The 22,867-nt window shown below is 32.9% G+C and overlaps 1 protein-coding gene and 1 long non-coding RNA gene across 38 annotated transcripts in view; one reads left to right on the top strand and one right to left on the bottom strand.

Annotated features, from left to right (window-relative positions):
• Window positions 1–22,867, bottom strand: part of LOC145296067 (tyrosine-protein phosphatase Lar-like) — a 1,305,806-nt gene that overhangs the window by 673,136 nt on the left and 609,803 nt on the right. The gene's annotated exons all lie outside the window — the stretch shown is intronic.
• LOC145296072 (uncharacterized) overlaps window positions 1–22,867 on the top strand; it is a 270,506-nt gene that overhangs the window by 42,778 nt on the left and 204,861 nt on the right. The gene's annotated exons all lie outside the window — the stretch shown is intronic.

Below are 22,867 nucleotides of genomic sequence, written 5' to 3'. Positions count from 1 at the left end.
AAAAAAATTATGTATACTCAAAGAAGCACTTATTTATCTCCTTTCCAGGAGGTTAGTCACAATGTCAAGTGTAGTTTTGAAAAGCTAGCATACTAGATGAAATGCATTTTGACCACAAAAAATACCTGACCATTCCTATTAGAATTCTCCAGTAGGCGCACCCCAATAATAAACTAAATCTTTCTCAAAATGAAGGTGGTCTTCTTAGGGCTAAGCAGAATCATACTTCAGTCAGTCTTTCTTAGAACTGCGCGCCTGTGGAATTGTCTTCCGTTTTCCTGCTTTCCGGCTGTCTACAATATGGTTGTCTTCAAGTCTAACGTAAATAAGTTCTTGATGAGCCGTTCCATACAAGTTATCAAATTTACCAAATTTTCATTACTAATGATTACTATATTGTCCAATTTCTACTGTAGACTCTTTAACCCTTATCCTTGAGTGGCCTCTTGGCCTTGATAATGTGGTAATGCCTATGTAAAAAAAAAAAAGTCAGACAGCAATAAAGCCACTGTTGAACTGATTGTCAAGGATTCATCTTTGATTGGTATGAACCCTAACCCTACTCCAGCTGTGCCAGAGTAGTATGAAATGATTTGTATTATTTTAAACTAGCAGATGGGGGAGCTTTGCCCGATCCTAAAATACACTTATATATGATATTTTAATTTGTCCAGATTTCGTATATATTATTATAGATTTCAAAAAGTATTTGGGTGCCATCAGTTAGAATCGAAACAAAAAGCAAAACTGTAACATTCAAAGCTGGTGACGTTACCACTGTACCAATGTGACACGCATATGAACTGATTAAAAATAAATTAAGATGTAAAATGTACAAAATGTATAATGTCTTTTCCATTTTGACGCCTTGGAAACTATTTTAACAGGCTAAAAGAACAGTTCATAAAAAATCAAATCGTTTGAAGCCCCCTTGCGCTGCCCTGCGATTTTTAGTTTTAGAAGAGATAGCGTTTAAAAATATGGAGACAGACAGACAGACATAGTAAGTTTTATAAATTAGATTTTCAGATGAGGATTAGCAATTTGTATTATTTTAATCATTAAAATTACTAATTTCTAGTAGTATAACATTGTCCAGGAGCCAACTCACGTTGTGTGCAGTTTCAGTCGCAAAGGAGACCAAAACAAAGAAAAGGAAATAACTTCAACTCGCTTGTTCTTTGTAGCAACACATTTATTTCCTCATTCTTTCTTTACTGCTGTGACGTCTCTCACGGTATCGTCTTCCTGAGATCCCTTCATGTCTTGCACATGATCACAAACGTTATCCATGTCTCTCACAAGATCTTGAATGTTATCTCGTCTCCCCAGTGGTCATTTTCTTTCTCTTTTATATTTTTTTCTACACCGATGACGTCACTTTGCATGCGTTTACATCCTGGCTATGTTACAGTAGAAAGTTATTTCCCTTGAATAAATATACAGAAAGTGGAGACTATTTAAGGCAGACATACTGACTGCGCATTTTGTGGAACAAATAGTTCAGTAAATAGTAAAAGAGGCTGAACAATATATTTACATTTGGATGAACTTTGTGCAAGTCCACAGCCAATATTTTTTTTTTTTTTTACATAGGCATCATCATCTGAGAAAATTGACCAAGTCCTTTCTACTTATCCTTCAGCTAACATTCACGTATGTGGAGACTTCAATGTTCACAACGTCGAATGGTTGACCCACTCAAACAAGACCGATGATGAGGGGAGGTTCTGTCATGATATATTAGTCCTTTTGAAATTAAAATGACATTTAAACAAACAAGTGAAGCATACATGGTCCCCCATGAGTGCACAATGAAGGAGGCTTGAAAAAATGATTAAGTTCAGCATTTGAACCCCCCCCCCCCATTTAGCCCCAAAAGTCTCCAGGGGATGTCAAATCATGGTGAAAATGAACAAACGGTGCAGTTTTACTCCTTAACATATGTAAATTTCAGTTCTGCAAAATCATGCAAAAAAGAAATGACTAAGTGCATCATTTGCCCCCCCCCATTTAGCCCCAAAAGTCCCCAAGGCCTTAACATATTCAAATTTGAGTTCAGCACCATGCAAAACTGCTAAATCGACATACACAGAAAATTTTGGACAAGAATGGTAAAATAGTCCCCAAAATAAAATGTTTTTATTAGCCCTAGAAGAGCCCCTGGGGCACACCCAAGAGTTATCGCGAAGTATAGATAACAAAATTATATAGAAATTAGTTAGTTACAACTTTTCAGAGAGTTTTATAAAAATCCAAGGCATCAATTTTTTTTAATAAGCACAAAAGTGTCAATTTTAGCCATTTTAACCCGAAAGGCACCCTTAGGAGGGCAACCGGAGTTTTTCCATAGAATTCGTTCAGTTACTTTTTTACTCATATGTTTAATGTTTGAGCAAAATTTTTTAAAATTCCAAGGTGTAGTTATTGAGAAAAGTGCGGACAGACGAACGGACGAGGGTGAACGTACAGGTCCACCCTCCTTTTGTCGGGGGAACCAACAAACTTCTTTGTTTCTTTCTTCATTATGGTGAAACCAGATTATAACTTTGGACCGATGTAAAATTTTAAATTTTCTCATAACTATTATAATGTGCAGTGTGTGTGTGTGTGTGTGTGTGTGTGTGTGTGTGTGTGCAGTCAGCACCAACCCTATTCAGGGTTTAACTGGCTTCCTCCGAAGGAGGAAGTTTCATGGGAGTATGAAATTCACAACCGGTCCCCAGTCGCATGTATATCCCCATTACGGGAGATGACGACGTTACGTTTTTGCAACTTTTTGCAGGGAGGTGTCGATGTCCCCCTACATACAGCACCTGGACTTCCCAAATTGGTTACCCATTTTAGTAATGACCAGGCTCAACGTTGCTTAACTTCGGTGGAACCGGTGGGTCAACGTGATTATGCCGTATAACTACTATAATGACTATCTATCTAAATAATATATAAAATAATGAATGTAATTTTGATGTAACATGAATATGTAATAGTGTAATATAAAGCCCTGCGAGGGTGGGGGGCAAGTAACCTGAATGGTTATTATTATGATCGTTTTTGATGTCTAGAAAATATGTATCAAGACGAAAGACATTTTTAAAATAAAAATATTATGGTATTATAATATCAGGAAGGTTAACGTATGAATATAAAAACAAGCAAGAATGTTGGAACATAAACAACGGAGATGATTTTAGCGATGGCGTCACGTGATCTTAATGTCACGTGAGTTAATGACGTAACGAGATAGATTTTGAGAAACGTGCAGTTTAGTTTGGAGTTTGGAGCAGACTGCGAAAAGTCAGACAAGCTAACATGAAAGATATCGTCTCCGCGTTTTGAAAGCCGAGAAAAACGTGACTTTAGAATAATGCAGAAAATTACGACGCCTTGCAGCTCCGATGGGAAGTCAAGAATAAAGTTATATCAAATATATAACCTATTGTTGCTTGGTTTCCTTCGGAAGGAGATGAGCTTGAATAATGAGAAGAGACAAAGACACAGCGGAGAAAGGTATGCTCTTTGCTTGTGCGCTACACAGACTGAATGTTAACGATCTGTTTTATTATATATAAATACACACACACATACAACAATAGAAGAACACTTTAACAACTAGACGTCACACATTAACGTTAAAGAGACATCTGTTAAATAGACGCTGTTTATATACCGGCCGACTATACAACAATAGTATTGCATAAAGGAATGAGAAATACATACTTTAATTTCTTACTTTTATAATCTTTATATATATAAAGTGACCTTGTTTGTCTGTCTGAAGAACGATCTCTACCAAACTCCTCTGTCGTTGTTTGGTCTACATACTTGAAACTTGATATATAGGTGATTTGAACCCGTGGAACAACTTCGATTTGGTTTTTAGCTGGTAAAAATGAAGGGGTCAAAATCGAAATAAATTCGAATTTGGCAGGCATAAGTCTACTTAAAGTGCTTCTCTATGCATGCACAAATATACATTTATACGTTACACTTTAAAATTTTTGAAGTATTGATATCCATCTGTTGTTAGCTTAGATAGTTGCAAATAACGCTAGAGAGCTAAATGTTTTAGTTTCGATTTTAGCTGATAGTACCTGCGCCATTAAAAAAAAAAACTTTTTTGAAATTACTACTATATGTTGGTCACAACATAATAATTAAAAGAGAAGTGGGCCTATAATAATAAATATGAAGTCTGCATGCATTAAAATATCATATTTAGGCGTATTTTATAACCGGGCAATGCTGGGTGGCCTTGAAGTATGTCATTTTATTACATAAGAGAATGACGATCAATATACGGCATAATCATATTGACACACCGGTTCCCGTCAAATCACCAAAGTTAAGCAACGTTGACCCTGGTCATTACTAAAATGGGTGACCAATTTGGGAATCTCAGACACTGTATGTAGGAGGATGCCATCACCTCTCTGCAAAAGTTGCAAAAACGTAACGTCGTCATCTTCCCTAACTGAGATATGCATGCAACTGAGGACTGCCTGTGAATTTCATGCTACCATTGAACTTTCTCCTTTGGAGGAAGCTGATTAAACACAAATGTGGTTAGTGCCGATTCACACACACACTCTTTAGGGAATGAGAATTGAGAAATACACCTGCTATATTTTTCATTTTTATGAACATCATATTTTTCAGTTTTATAATTCCAATTAAATGTCGATTATGCTTTTGAAATAAATGTGGATTTGTTTGAGAAATAAAGTGAACTTACATAATCATTTTTCTGTTTGTTATTTTTTTTATTTATTTTTTTACTGAGTGAATATTTTTTTTAAATATCTTCTTTGTATATTTTATGCATGTATGTTCTTTCCTGTGATTAAACTGAGCTAAACTAACAGGTGGATGTAATGTATATTTGTATGCGTGTGTATATTATTATTTTATTAATTTTATTAATGTTTTTCAAATCTACATCAACAGATTTTGTTTTCGAAAATCCCAGGGATGTGTGTTCGATAGTTTTTTTTTTTTTTTTTTTTTTTTTTTCATGTTTCTGTTATTTGTATTCTTTCAACTCTTGTAATAAACAGTGCAATATATTTACATGTTTTGCGCATGTTTTTCAGAACATTTAAAAAAAAATAAAAAATAAATAAAATAATAATAATAATAATAATAAAAACAATCCACTGTTTATTAGCATACTGTACTTTTTGAACCTATCTTTTATTTACGCCGTCGAATAAATCCCTTCTTGTTTAGGCAAGAAGAACAACGAAAAGATTCCACAAGAAAACAAGTTTATGATACGTTTTTAAATTTTTAGATGAGGATTGCTAGTTCGTGTCCTTTTGATTATTCGGACTATTGCTCTCATCTTGGGTTTTATTTGCACAACGTTTTCCATCAATGTAACCTCTGACCTTTGTTGAACTCTGGAATCTTTTCGCCGGACTCTGAAATCTGCATGGATTTTCGATGGAACAAGAGTATGCTACTTCCATGGATTAAATAAAGAGACCCACTCAAAATTCTGTACCTATTCCAGAGTCAAGATACACCTGAAGAAGGTCAATGCTTAAATCGACTAAAACGTGAAAATAACACTCAATTGTTGAACACATCGGACGGTTAGCCATAAAGAATCCCCTCCTCGGTTGAAGAATCTATTAACATAAAACTAACAGGTGGATATAATGCCTAGCAGGATGGTATGTTGACTACAGAACCGATACCACACTACTCCCATCTTCCCCATAAAAGGAGAAGGTAATTCTTAGAAGTTATTATATAAATATTGAACATAATAATAACTAGCGGGACCTGTGAAAATTCCACAGGGGACTCATTCAAATGTAATATATTGACGTTGGCATTCTATAGATGTTCAGTGTAAATGGATATGCTCTGATATTTTCGTAAATCTTTTTTTTTTTTCAATGAAAATTCAACAAACATCACATTGTTTTTTTGTTTTTTTTCCTGGATAAGTTTTTTTTTTAATATAAATTATAAAGGGACAGATATCAATTCACTAGCACATTTTTTTAAAAAAATTTAAAAAGAAACTATAATAAAGAAAACTTACAGTCTCATTTGAATATGACTTTTTTTTTTTAAATTATAAAATAAAATTGCCAGTGAATGTACTTGCAAAAAATGAAACAAAAAGACAACACATTCTATATACCGCATTTTAACAGACAAGAATGATTATACGAAAAGTAGAATTAACTTTAAAGAAAAGAAACGCTAGGTGCTATATCATAACGTGAGTTTAAATGAAACTTGTTGCCTAAATTGACACACACACTCTCTCTATCTATTTTTGAAAATGTACACTTTGTGGATATTTTCTATTCTGGAACCTTAAACAGACAGCTATGTTTTTTTTTTTTTAATTTTGGGAGAGGAAATGCTTTTAATGATTTTTAACTGATAAAGAGCGACTATAAAGGGAGGTAATGCGTTTCTCATTAATTAATGTTTGCGATGATGGTGGGTTTTTTGTGACAATGGATGTACGAACATGTAAATTAATTCTAGATAGTATATTTCTTTGTATTTTTATTTGTATTCCCTAATGTAATGTGAACAAACGTCTTGATCTTATACTCTTCACTCAGGTTGCCATTCCCCGTAAATCTAGTTTCTATCGCAATAGCCCCGTAGGCTTCAATGGTAATATGTCTGGCAAATAAAAGTAAAATTTAAAAAAAAAATTTTTTTTTCAAAAATAGCAATCAACCCATTTGTAATAATGGTAAAAGTGTTCGCTAATAGGCCAAGAGACCAGGGTTCAATCCTTGAATGAGTCATACCAAATACTTCAAAATTATATTTGATACGCCCTTACTAAACACTCAGCAATATAAGGGAGGATCAAGGGCAGGTGGAGCAATTTTCTCCCCTCCATCTTGGTGTAGCAGCTAATGTAAAGGGAAACAGTTATCTTTTCTTTCTTTCTTTTTTTTTTTTAAATATTATAGTAGATTGAACTGAACATTAAAACAGGGTTCCTCAAACTTCAGGACAACATTGAGCCTAACAAAATAATTTCTAAAATAAATATGAAAAACTTTAATTTCAAATTTTAACTTATACTTGTTCATTAGTTGTTTTTGTTCGTGATTTTACTATATTTTCGCGTTTACAACCATTTTTTTTGTTTTTGATTAATCAAAAACTGTTGCATTTTTTTGTTAATTTATTTTTTATTTAATTTTTCATGAACCATGCTGAAACTCTTTACACCTATACTTCTGTATCATATCTCTTTTCAGTAAAAAAAGATTTAAAAAATTACATGTCTGCAGCCATTTAATTTTTCCATATAAAGCATTTGGTCCTCTTTAAGAAAGGACTTCCGGAGCCCTTCATCCTCACTCACAGAACCCCAGGGCTCCGCGGAGTCTACTTTGGGAAACTGTATTAAAAAATAGTAATGGCATAATTTTGTCTTCAAATAGACATATGCCAAAACTCTGTTATTAATAGATTGAAAAATAAAGAGAGATAGTAGTTACCAAACATCCTCCTCCTGCTACTCCTCCTTCTTCTTACCCTGTTATCAAGATATTTAAATTTTGTGAAAGGCTGACTTGCACCGATTTTTGTTCGTTCCCATTTATACAAAAACGTTCAATGAAATAAAAATTATTCGGATTACTATGCTCGTGAAGTAAGGATCTGTGATTCTTACTTTACCAGTAAAAGCGAGGAGGAAGTTGGCACAAAAGAGCATTGCAATCAGAGATAATGGCTTTTTTTTTTGTCTGTGAAATGGCAGTTAATTTTGCTAAGTATCAAACACTACACGAGGCTTAAGGACAGAGTAACTAAGCCCAGCGGCCGTGCAGGCTTTCACACTCCTATCATATTTTCTCTTCCTGCCACCATTGAAACAATCTTTCTTGCCTTTTCTGACATTTTGTCTTTTTTTTTTAAATATTTTTTATATATATGAAAATCGCTCCAGACAAGGTATGAAGCCACTTGATGCAAGGTTTAGTTGTTTTTGTTTTGCAGCATTCCAATCCTTTTCAGATTATTTAATTTTGGTTAAAGTTTTTTATGATTCAAATTCTTTATATTTTCAAATATTTATTCGTGGTGTTTGGTTTGCGTTTTTTTTTTTGTATAGAAAAATTATGGTTTTTGTCGTTGACATTAATGTCTGTTGTATTTTAGACCAGAAACCAATATGTTCAGACAGTCTGATCTGTTAGCATCATTTTGGTTTGCCGAATACAATCATTTTGATAACAGTTTTTATGCTTCAAGTTCTTTATATCTTCAAATATTTATTCATGAAGTTTGGTTTGGTTGTTTTGTTTTATATTATATCAACCCTTTTTTCGGATTATTTGATGTCGAATCTAGTAAAAAGATTTATGCATCAATTTCTTCATATCGTTTAATTCATGGTTTGGTTTGGTTATTTTGTAGAGGAAAATTTTTATTTTTAGTTTTGGTTTTGCAGAACATGATTAAGTTTTGCAGATGAAAAAAACAAAAAAAACAAAAAAAAAAACAATAGCATCAATCTTTGATGCATTTTAGGTAAGAACGCCGATATCTGATCTAGTAGCATCAGAACTTGATGTAAGGAACTGGACATTTTAAACATAGTTCGAAATAGATTTGAACAAAGGGTTATTCTGCTATACCTCTTCAGGCGGTTTGGGAATACAAGCATCACTTCCGGTCAATGCAGTTTTAGATGTTATAGGTGGTTAATTTCTAAATATCTTTCTAGAATTATAGACTCTTAAAGAAACTAGATGCTCTTTGGGGTCTGAACTTGAGACTTATGTCTTTTGGTTGTCAGGCAGAACCATATTTTTGGCTGTTAAACTCAGTGGCGATAATTGTTGCAAACATTTGAATTAGCACATTTGCCTCGCAGCAGATCAAGTATCGGATCAGATGTATGTCATACATTCAGACGATAGCTAAGACTTATATCCTGTCTCCACAGGGAGGATTATGAAACATGGAATTGGCTGGGAAAGTAAAGAAACATTGATAGATGCTTAACAAAAAACAGCAAATAAAAATATTTAATAGGAACATTGTAGAATATCAGTTGAACAATCGTCTTAATAATAAACCCAGTTGTTTAAACATTATTCCAGTTCCAACATACAACACCTGGAATTCCCAAACTGGTCATCCATCTGGGACTGACCAGGTTCAACGCCACACTTCCCTGCAAGAGTTGCAAAAACCTAATACCATCATTTCCCCTAACATTGCTAATCACCAGAGGCGCTCCCACTGAGGAATGCCGATGGATCTGCCAAAGCATTTTTGCAGACCAGAATGCTCTTCTTCTAGGGTGCTGTTTTTTTAATCTCAGTTTCTGATACTTGTGGTACATCATCTTGTCGTTTGAGGGAGATGAATAGCTTCAGGTCCTTGCAATAAATTTCTGCAGAAACCGGATATGTGAAACCGGAAGTACACAAAGTAAAAGTGTAAGAGTATATTTGGTCTATCTGATGATCGTTGACCATGGCCGATAAAAATTCCACAATTTAGTCAATTATTATAATGCTCTTCCTAAAAAGTTATCGAGCACTGTATATTAGTGTAAATCCAAAATTTAGAGCCTGTTTTAAAACCAATGCTCATAATTATCAGTAGGGCTATGACAACAGCATATTCTTATCATTGTTTTCACTCTCTAGTATATATCCGACGCAATTAGACACAGTTAATTAACCGAGAACCACATCACTATATAAAAGCATATAAGATATCAACGGATATACACTTAACAGTCAAAACAATGGAAAGAATATGCTGTTGTCATGACCCTAGTTATCAATATATATTTATATGGAAATATTCTTTATTCACTAAATATTTCCTTTTTATACATACCACTCCTTAAAAAGCTCAATGTAAGTACAGAGCATATAATGAATAAATGGAAAAGTCTATATTCCAAACTTCATGATATTGACCATCTTACAATTTAAAATAGCATAATAAAAGAAAATTACAAGGTATTTGCAACTTCTCTACCAATTTTCGGATTTTTTAATCATATCCAAACGCATTTTATTTCCTTTTGATGGATTAATTGTTGCTATTTCTTCTGATGAAGGGCAAAATAGATTCACTGATTGACATAATAATTGATTGATTTTGTGCTGTCAAGAATTGTAAGTGCCAACTGAATTAAAGGAATAAATTGTAAGATGCTCAACATCATGAAATTTGGAATATAGACTTTTGTCATTTATTCATTTTATATATAGGCTCACTGTTTGTTTATAAATAAGCAGTTTGAGCATTATAAAAGTGATGGACGAATGTCTGTTCAAAATAGACATTTGGCAAGGTTATTTGTTAGCACCGCTCTCGTGGGTCGGTCGGTAGAACTACTGACTATCAACACGATGGTTCTATTTTTCAAATGCCAAAAACAATTCTTTTCATTTTTTTTTTATTTATTTAATTTTTGTTTAAAACAAAATCTTCCACTGCTGGTAGTAATATAAAACAAATATATTTATTGATTTTAAACAAATAGTAAAACTATAGATCATCTCCTACAAGTAAATATTTAAAGATTTATAAAAAAAATCAGAATTGTTAATTGTATCAGAACCAGAAATTTAGTATAGAATCGGTAATTATATCGGAACCAGGAGAAATATTGGAATCGTCCCATCACTAATATATATATATATATATATATATATATATATATCTGGCTGAGTTTATTTTACTTGTAAATATTAACTCTTTAATATTTATAATATATTTTAAGTTTACCATTTTGATTACCTTGGTAAACTTATTGTAACTTTTATTTATATATATATATATATATATATATATATATATATATATATATTTCAAATCAAATATTACAGCGTAAAATGGTTACTCCACTTATGTTTCGAATTCAATTATTTTTTTCTTTGGGTGGTCCGTGCGTATAAACACTACAATAAGTGTTCTTTCTAAATTTATGCTTTTTGCACATTTTAAATATATCCATATCCTTTTATTTACATTTATTTCTTCTCCAAATTGTTTTCATTCCATGAGAAATATACATTTGTTGCATATTTTCAACTTGTAATGGGGTATATATTTAAAATCTGCCCACATCAGAAGGGGCACTCCTGCAATTTTAAAAATTGCCTGAGTAACCCCGTCGGCATTCACCGGTCGGGGCGCCTCAGGCAGCAAGCAATAAACTTGCCCCACCGGAAAGCCCGGTGGCAAGGCCTGGGAGGGTGGACCTCCTAGGTATTACCCAGGCAGCGTACCTCAGTCCAACAGGTGCTGGGCCGGTTCCCGGCCCCTCACCTGTTGGGCTGAGTGTCAAGTGACGAATCCTTGACTTGTACTACCCTGTCTCCCTGCAGCCGAAGCTGCTAGGAGACCTTCCCCATCAGACGAAGTAATGGGGGTATGATCCCACACAGTCGGACAATTCTATTTATAAATGATGCTGCTAGGAACTGACGAATCAAATTAATTCACGTTCTGCTACCAACTAATCAGAAACCAGAATTGCTTCATAAATATTCAACTTTTTCTGGAGCAATTTCACATGTTTTTTTTTCCGTCTCGACACGGTAAGAATATTTTGCTCTGTGGAACTGTCTACTGCAAACAAGTCACCTCTCAAGACTTGTGTGTAACAACGAACCATCGGAAACTGTTCTGTCTACTGGAAACCAGTCACCTCTCAAGACTTGTTTAGAACAATGAACCATCTGAAATGTTTCTGAAACTAAACATGGCTTACACTTCTAGAGTTATTTTCCCAAAGAGTTATTTTAGCGAGCTTTCACTATCTAATGGAACACGTGTAAGAGGTACTTCGTTAAACAATTAATAAAGACTTATGAGCGTGAATTGTCTGGTTGTGGAATGATAAATAATGATATATAATTAACACACGTGTGCATGTGTGCACGTGTGTGTGTGTGTGTGTGTGTGTGTGTGTGTGTGTGTGTGTGTGTGTGTGTGTGTGTGTGTGTGATGTAATATGATTAATAGAAAAAACATTTACGTAGGCTTAAAGAATTCAAAATCAACAACCAATTTGTGTAAGATCGTTTCTTAGTTACAAATTTTTATTGAAATAAAGTCTCAATCAGTACAGGGGTTAGACATCAAATAGAAAATTTAAACTTATGATCAAGACTAAAGTGAGAATAGCTACCGTTTACACAACAAATATATCAGCAATTGAATGACTTGAAAACAACAATATTTGTATTAGAGACAACTGATTTAATGAAGAATACATATTTAGACACAATCTCTAGAAAAAAAACAACATGTACGACATGAAAACAACTTGGAATCTTAAGGTATCAATCATACAAGTCGTTATAGGAGCAACAGGGCTAATGAAAAAGAATTTCAAAAACTATCTGGCGAATATACCCGGTGAACCAAGTGCAAGACAAATATAAACAATAGAACTAAAGGGACGGTTCGAGTAACTAAACTAATGGAAGAATGTTTGGCATCCGGTAGAACGCCCCATCCCCAGCAAAAACAATGTGGTAAGAAAATTAAAGCAAAAAGTGAAAAACCAACCTGCAGCGAAATACAAATAGCAGACCTTAAAGAGGCAACAGCTATCTTTAAAAGAACCCTCAGATACAGATATGGTGAAATCAAGTGAATAAGGAAGGGGCCCCCTTGATCTCTTTCAACTAAATAAACTATACTTTTAATATATAGGTTCAATAACTTCTTTTTCAAATTGCAACAATTAATTAAGCTCAATAAAAGTGAATTTACACTTTTAGAACATATATATCGTAAGTAAACATGCCTAAGTCAAAGATGTAGTTATTTCACACTCATAGTGTTTCAGTGTTAATATATACAAGGTGTCCCAAAAAAAAGCTGACATATTGAAACTTGAATTCAACCGAATGCACCCTTTATGTTAAATATACGCTCCACGGTGGTTTAACGACTTATGATGACTTTGATAGGGTCCATCTTTTTTCGCTGGTTTGCTCTGTAATGTGTCTTACACGTGTTTCCTTGAATAGTGGAAATTGTGTAAGACACACCTTATCAATAATAAAGCACTATGAGTGTAAAATAAATACATCTTTGACTTTGAAATGTTTACTAATATATATATATATATATATATATATATATATATATACAGGGTGACCCCCCCCAAAAAAAAAGAACGGGCCCAACTCTAATTCGGCCTGGTTTCTTAGTGTTTTATCCAAATGAAATGAAACATTGGTCACAACTAGTTTATTATATTAAAAACACCGCATCAAAACATTAGGTTCTTTGGCCTTCTTTTCTCCGTTCTACAGCATATGTTCTAGATATACTTTCTATGTTTTTTTGGGGGGAGGATCACCCTGTATATATATATATATATATATATATATATATATATATATATATATGCATAAATATATGTATGTGTATATGCATATGTATATATATGTATGTGCATATATGCATATACAAATAAGCATATATGTATGTGCATATGCACATATATGTGCATATATGCATATACAAATAAGCATATATGTATGTGCATATGCACATATATGTGCATATATGCATATACAAATAAGCATATATATACATATATATATATACACATATACATATATATATACATATGCATATACATATACATACATATAGACATACATATATATACATATGCATATACACATACATATTTATGCATATACACATACATATATATATTTATGAATATACACATACATATATATATTTATGAATATACACATACATATATATATTTATGAATATACACATACATATATATATTTATGAATATACACATACATATATATATTTATGAATATACACATACATATATATACACATGCATATACACATATATATATATACACATGCATATACACATACATATATATACACATGCATATACACATACATATATATACACATGCATATACACATACATATATATACACATGCATATACACATACATATATATACACATACATATATATACACATACATATATATACACATGCATATACATATACATATACACATACATATATATACATATGCATATACACATACATATATACATATGCATATACACATACATATATACATATGCATATACACATACATATATACATATGCATATACATATACATATATACATATACATATATACATATGCATATACATATATACATATGCATATACACATACATATATACATATACACATACATATATATACATATGCATATACACATACATATATATATACATATACACTTACATATATATATACATATGCACATACATACACATATGCACATACATACATATATACATACATATATACATATACATACATATGCATATACACATACACATACATATACATATGCATATATGCACATACATATACACATGCATACATACACATGCATACATACATATACATATGCATATATGCACATACATATATGCACATATATATGCATATATGCACATACATATATGTGTATATGCACATACATATATGCACATGCACATATGCACATATCCACATACATTTATACATATACATATATACATATGCATATACACACATACATATACATATGCATATACACACATGCATATATATACATATAGACACATACATATATATACATATAGACACATACATATATATACATATAGACACATACATATATATACATATACACACATACATATGCATACATATACACACATACATATGCATACATACACACACATACATATGCATATATATACACACATACATATGCATACATATACACACATACATATACATATATATACACACATACATATGCATACATATACACACATACATATGCATATATATACATATACACACATACATATGCATATACACACATACATATGCATATACACACATATACACACATACATATGCATATACACACATATACACACATACATATGCATATACACACATATACACACATACATATGCATATATATACATATACACACATACATATGCATATACATACATATACACACATACATATGCATATACATACATATACACACATACATATGCATATACATACATATACACACATACATATGCATATACATACATATACACACATACATATGCATATATATACATATACACACATACATATGCATATATATACATATACACACATACATATGCATATACATACATATACACACATACATATGCATATATATACATATACACACATACATATGCATATATATACATATACACACATACATATGCATATACATACATATACACACGTACATATGCATATACATACATATACACACATACATACATATACATACATATACACACATACATACATATACACACATACATATGCATATATATACATATACACACATACATATGCATATACATACATATACACACATACATATGCATATACATACATATACACACATACATATGCATATATATACATATACACACATACATATGCATATATATACATATACACACATACATATACATATGCATATACACTTATTCATACATATGCATATATATATATATATATACATACATAAATATACAAATACACACACACACGTGTGTGTGTGTGTAATACTACAGCTCATTGGAATCACTGAACTGCAATAAAAGCAAAAACAGTTCACTATCTTAGAAATTTTTGTAGATGGAATCTATGGTTCAAGTATTGCTTCCAAGAGTGACATTTTTTTGTCGGTTTTAATGAACATCTTAAAACAAACAAAAAAAGAAGCATATAAGCAGCAAGTGACCTAATAAAAAAACTTAAGAAATAATTAGACAAACTCCCTGGAAGACTCAGATATCAACCATAAAATGGATAACGTCTATCCTTAACAGAGCCAGAAGATAGAAATTCACATCATAATAAAATCAATGTGTTAGCTCTAGGAGCTAACCCCTTGATCTCTGTAAACTAACTGAAGTAAAATAAACAAATAAATAAATAAACGTTACAGATATGTGGGGGACATTGAATTTCAGTAAAAACAAAAATGGCGCACTATCTTATCATGTTTGTTTGTGGAATTTGGATCTGGGTCCCAAGAGTGTTATTTTTCTTGTAAGTTTTTAATTGACACCTTAAAACAGACAAACGATTATAGCTGTGTTGATCCACTGAATTGCAAAAATGGCTGCCTCACTTCGACGACGAATCGTGTAAGCAGCAGTCTTGATATTTCTTTACAACCTCAAATTTTAAAAGAGCCCAAAAGCAAACAGACACGTTTATCATTCTTTCTTTAATTTTTCACTTAATTTTAAGGCACATGTATATATATATATATATATATATTTTTTTTTTTTTATTACATTTTCACCCCAAAACAAGGCACATTGCCACTTTGGTGTAGGGAGCTACTATCAGGGGCAACAACTACTGGGGTACTATGTTGGGATTTGGGCAGCAAGATGTTAGTTCACGTTACACTTGAACTTCAGCATGTCAGTACAGTTGGGGAAGCAGGGACCTGGAATGGAATTCCAGAGTCTAGCGGTTCTGGAGAAGAAACTACTGGAGTAGAAAGATTTTTTACATCTAGGGATCTCTACAGTGTGGGGGTGGGATTTAGCTGCCTGTCAGGTTTGTCGAGGGTGTCTACGCCGTGGGGGCACAAGTGTCTGCAGTTCGCCAGAGCATTCACCATTAAAATACTTGTAGAACAGGCAGAGGGATGCAACATTTCGTCGATGAGACAGAGGCTGAAGCTTAGATGCCAGTTCAGGGCCTATCAGATTGGCGACTCTCTTTTGAACCTTGTCTAGGAGCGAGAGACTAGTAGCAGATGCACCAGCCCAAATGTGACAGCAATACTCCATACATATGCCGCGGATCTGCCGAACGCCTTCGGCAACATGTGGTGTCACTAGGGGCTGGCGGGAGTCTCGCCGACCTGCACAGTGTTGGTAGGCGTCTGGAAGTGCATAGTCGACGCCGACGAGGTCCCCCTGCCTGCGGAGCCCGATGGGGGGGGGGGGGGTTATGCCCTAGGCATACATGCCGCTCACGCGCGACCCCCTTGGTTGGGCTCTCAGTGAAGGCATCTCTCCTAATATATTAATACGAAAGCGTGTGTGTTATTTTGCGTGTCACACTAACACACTTTTTTCTTCTGAGTGACTGTCGTTTAATTGTTATGACCTTCCATTTCTTGTAATAAATAATTTTACCAAGAATTCTTCATAAGTTTTAGTTATGGTTATAGCTGAAGGAACTCAAATTATATATATATATTTTTTTTTTTTTTTTTTCTTCATAAATTTTTGTTTTGGTTTCGATTCAAGCTGATGTGCTAAAGTCATATAGATATATATTTGTTTTTGAAATCATAAATTTATACCATATAAGAATCGACAGAAAATTGACTCTATAATAATATATACGAAATCTGCATAAATTAAAATAGCATATTTAAGTGTATTTTACGACCGGGCTACACCAGGCGTCCTTGCTAGCTTAGATAAATACTTTTGCAGTTTTAACAAAAGAGCTACTATAATATTATTATATCAGGGCGTTTCCATTTACACTGAACATCTACAGAATGCCAACATCAATATATTACATGTGAAAGAGTCCGTTGCGGAATTTCCACAGGTCCAGCTAGTAAATAAATTAAAGAAATATCATTCTCTCTCCTTTCCCGGCTTTTAATTTTTATTTATTTATTTATTTGTATATCAGATTCTGATTATAGCAAGCAAACACGGAAACAATTACTGGAACACTTAATTCTGCACATATTCAGAAGAGCCACTTATTCCCAGAGGATTAAAAAAAAAAAAAATAAAAATAACAAAAAAAACAAACAAACATACATTTCTTAAATAGCATGTTCGTCTTTGATTTATTACTTTGTGAATTAAGTATCCAGAATAAGTACAATGTCAAGTACCTTGTTGACATAGCAAGATATTGGTAGAGGACATTCTAAGTGTTGCTCTTAGCTTTCTATTAAACTAGCAGGGTAATCAGGCGTTACCCGGGAGGCAAAAGTGTAATATATTTCTATTGACACTTTTATATCTCTTTCCGCCTCTCTATCTTTCTCTTCTTTCCCCTTCTCCCCACCCCCCTCTTGCTTCTCCGCCTAGTCCTCTCTACTTGGACACACACACCAGAAAATGGAACTATACAACGTGACATAGTGATATGGGGTAAAAAAAAAAAAAAAAAAAAGAAGCAACCTTAGTAGAAGTTAGGGTCCCCAATGATGCTGTGTTAAACAGAGCTGAAAAGGAAAAGATAACGAAACAAGGTCTTATGTATGACATTAAAAGAAACTGGAATCTTAGGAAGATCTCTATCATTCCTGTTATTATAGGAGCAACTGGACTCCTGGAGAAGAATTTCAAAAACTACCTGGCAAATATACCCAGTGAACCAAGTGCAAGAGAGATTCAGACAATTACACTTAAAAGACAGTCAGAATCTTAAAAATATTACTTGATTGGAACATCTGAGTTAGCGAGTGAATGCTTGGCATCCAATAGGGTGCTCCATCTCCGGCTTGAACAAAAAAAGAAAGAAGCAACCTCAGTAGAAGTTAATGATGCTGTGTTAAACAATAATGCTAAGAGGGAAAAGATAACGAAATATCAAGGTCTTATCTATGATATAAAAAGAAATTGAAATCTTAGGAAGATCTCCAGCATTCTAGTAAATATAGGAGCAACCGGATTCACGAAAAAGAAATAAAGAAAATTGATCTTCTTTCTCTTTTTTGTTCCATTTCACTATGTCAGGTAGGTGTGTGTGTGTCCAGGTAGAGAGGAATGGACTGGGCAGGGAAGAAATAGGGGTTGGGGAGAGGGACGAAGAAAACAGAAGGAAGGGGGAAAAGAGAAAGGTAGAGAGATAGATAGAGAGAGGGAGCTAGAGAGATAGAAGTTTTAATAATAAAAAAAAAATATTAGTTTTACCCCACTCGGCCTCTCATGCAATGTCGGGTAGGCTTACTAGTTTAATAGAAAAGTAAGAGCAATACTTAAAATGCCCTCTTCCAATGTCAATAAAGTACTTGACATTAGTGTATGAAAAGTGTATAAATTCACAGGCCTTTTGGCAAAGAGTAAAGTGTAGTATCTGTTCCGATATTGCACTATATTTTTTTTTGTCCTGGGTCAGTGAAGAAAGGATTCTCCTAGATTTCAACAGTTTTTTTTTTGTCCCAATCGAGATCTCTCACAAGAAAATCGATCTTGTTTCTAACTGCCCTCATGGGGAGGCAATATGGGCTAGATTCTCAAACCATAGCTCTGCAACAAATCTTGGAAAATGAAAAGCTCTGAAATAACACAAGACTTACTCTGCTTATTCCAGCATTGCTTGCAGATATTCTGAATTTAAACAATGCCGGTTCAGAAAAGGTGCAGGGAGATTATGCAACTCTTGCTTCGCTATAAATTCCTTGGAGAGGGAGCTTACGGGGGTTACCCGTTCTCTTTCGAAATCTTGGCTGCGATATTAATCTAGAAAAAGGAAAGCTTTGTAATAACGCCAGATGTAAGGGACCCTACAGGGATTATCTTTGTCACTCGAAACTGACAGTAGATCTCTTTATTCAATTTGTGCCGTAAACTTCTTCGCACAACTAATAAATAATGGAGATAGCAAGCATGCTAGCCAGAGTTGCTACAGACGCAACGCTGTCTTTCTTTTCTTTTTTGTTTATTTTTTTATTTTATTTTTTATTTTTTTTACCCGGATCCAATGCAACATGGCGGTTAATTGAATAGTAGTGGATATAATACCCACTCGGGTTACAAACTGATTGCCTTATGAAAATCAAAGCAAGCATCCCAATTTGGATGACAGCAGTCCAACAACAATATGTTCTGTCTGAATATATTAAGTACTTCATATCCTGTGTCTGCCAATAATCAATAGACTGGCTAGACTCGAGTGGTGCGAGCGTTACTCACAAGGAAGAAGAAGGAGGAGGAGGAGGAGGAGGAGGAGGAGACTTTTTCATTTTTAAAAATTTTTTCTGACTTTAACTATTCTTTTTTCTTTTCAAACACGACTGTGCATTTGAAATTTCGTCTTCCGGCTTTTATTCATCGCCAGATTAATGATGATGATGATGAAATTATAATCAGTAGCAATAATAATAATAATAACTAGCTGACCCAACCTGACATTGTCCGGGATTCTAATTTTGTTCATATGATGATGATGATGATGATGATGATGCTGATCATAATAATAATAATAATAATAATAATAATAAGAAGAAGAAGAAGAAGAAGAAGAAGAAGAAGAAGAAGAAGAAGAAAACTACAAGTTGTTCTCAAAGAGAAATCTTTAATGATAGCTTGTGCGACTACTCCTAGTGAGTAAATAATAATAAACAGTACTAATAGTAATAAGTAGTAGTTGCAATAATAATACATAATAGTTAATAGCAGTAATGATAATATTAATAGTAATAATAATAATAATATTAATAATAATAATTAGTAAAAGTAGTAATACTCTGGAGAAATAAATACATAATAATGATGATACTTTCCAGAAAAAATTTGAGGGATATGGCACAGATCAGATTTCGACATTCCAGCAGTTCACAGAGTGAAGATCAAAAAGGTAGAAAACCAAATAAATATGACACAAATAATTGAAGGAGTACTGTTCTGAAGAATCTGAACAAAAAGATTTGGTGAAATTGAAATCAAAGCAAAAATTGAGATCAAAGCAATGATGAAAATAACCAAGCTCTTAAAGAAAATCCTTGAATGTTATAAACAGTCAGGGAGGAGGGAAAGACCGGAGTGCAGAGAACCAAAATTAGACTTCCACTGAAAAGGGTGCATACTTGGAATACTTTTCTATTTTAGGCATTGGTTTATTTTTTATTTTTATTTAATTATTTTATTCTATTTTTCTGATGTATTGTTATCATAAAGTAAAATCTATTTTGTGTATACAGTTGTTTGTTATTCCACTTCTACAGTTTAGTAGGTTTTAGGGAGTGTTCTTGAAAGTTTAGATTTTCAAATTTCTTAATCAGACATAATATGAACGGCTCATTTAATTTTTTTTTCTTATTGGACGTGCATTTTTTCTGCTCTACAATAGTATTGAGCACTTTTTCAGGTTTTTACCAATTATCATTTAATAATTTACAAAATGTTACGAATTTGTTTATAAAAACATCTTTATTCATATAATCGTCTCTTCCTATTTTCAAAACACATGTTTTTTTGATAATAAATTCAAAATTATTTTAAAAGCCTTTGTCAATAAATAACCCTAACCCTAACCAAAACTGGAATTATTCTCTTCATTTATTCCTTTTTTTCTTCAAGAAAACAAATGCAAACAATTTCCAATAGAAAAGCATCTTACAGAAATTCATTGTGAAGAAAAAAAAATATTTGGAAAACGGACAGAAACAATTGTATGAACGAAGATGTTTTCAAACAATATAACATATACGTAATAAAATTGATAATGATACAAACAATAAAATTGATAATGATACAAACAATTTTTAGCAAACAAATGTATAAAGGTAGTAAAAGCTCAACACGGTTAAGTGGAGCAATTGATATAAGAAGACGAGAAATTCGAAGTTTAAGAAAAACATTATTACATCATCAGACACTCTGTATCTGTGGCTAAACCTAAACGTAGATTCCATGAACGAGGCTTCTTTCTTAGAACTCCACGCATGTGGAACTCTGTTCCATTGGCCTGCTTTCCAGCTGACTACAATTTGATTGTCTTCAAGTCCAAGGTAAACAAATTGATGAACCATCCCCCTAAGTAATCCAAGTTACAAAATTCCAACTACTCATGTATACCCATTAACCCTTATCCTCGAGTGGCCTCCGGGCCTTGGTAAGTGGTGATTCCTTTGTAAAAAAAAAAAAAAAAAAAAAAAAAGATCAATAAGGAAAAAGGCTTAATGTTGAGTTACAGAATCAGTTTGGATTAAATTACTTGAGTCAGGGAAACTTATTATAAAATGTATTTTGAACTTTAAAAAATCTACAAGAGAAGCAAAATGAAAAAAAACCCCACTAAACCAATCTTTAAACAAGGCAACTTAACGTTTTCTAAATAACGGGAAAACCTTATTTGATTTTAATTCATTTGTTTTTGTTATTTATTTCCTACAATAATATCTGGCGACAGAAGTATTTGTGGACGTGCATTATATATGTATATATAAGGTTTGAAAATAATCTACAAATATATATATATATATATATATATACTAGCAAAAGTACCCGTCGTTGACTGGGTTAAAAAAAAAACAGCCTACAAAAAATGGACTCTGATTTATGAAAGTATGATAGGTTATGAAAAGGAAGGGTTGTAAATATGGGTTGAATTTGGGGGTATCAAAGCCAAAGCAAAATATGATGAAAGTAAAAATAAAATAGATAAACCCCATAATTTATTGGACTATACCTGTTCACACTGAAACACTTATCACAATATTCTGTGGATCTATATTAAAAAACCTTGTTAAACTTTGTGACATATTCTTTGGAGGTTAGGTGCGAACGAACACCCCATAATTTTATTATACCATATTTCTTCAAACTGAAACAATTATCAAAGTATACTTACGCAGATAGATATGAAAAGTCTTTATTAAAGTTTGTGCCTATTTTAATTCTATGGAGGCCAGGCGCGAACACAGACCCCACAATTTTATTATACCATCCCTATTTAAGTTAAAACATACTTATCAAAGTATTTTTATGTATATCTATATATCAAAAACACTTGTAAACATTTTTTTGAAT

Source organism: Euprymna scolopes, chromosome 16, assembly GCF_053919585.1.
Source record: "Euprymna scolopes isolate OS-2025 chromosome 16, ASM5391958v1, whole genome shotgun sequence".
NCBI lineage: Eukaryota > Metazoa > Mollusca > Cephalopoda > Sepiida > Sepiolidae > Euprymna > Euprymna scolopes.
This window is presented reverse-complemented; position numbering and strand designations above follow the sequence as displayed.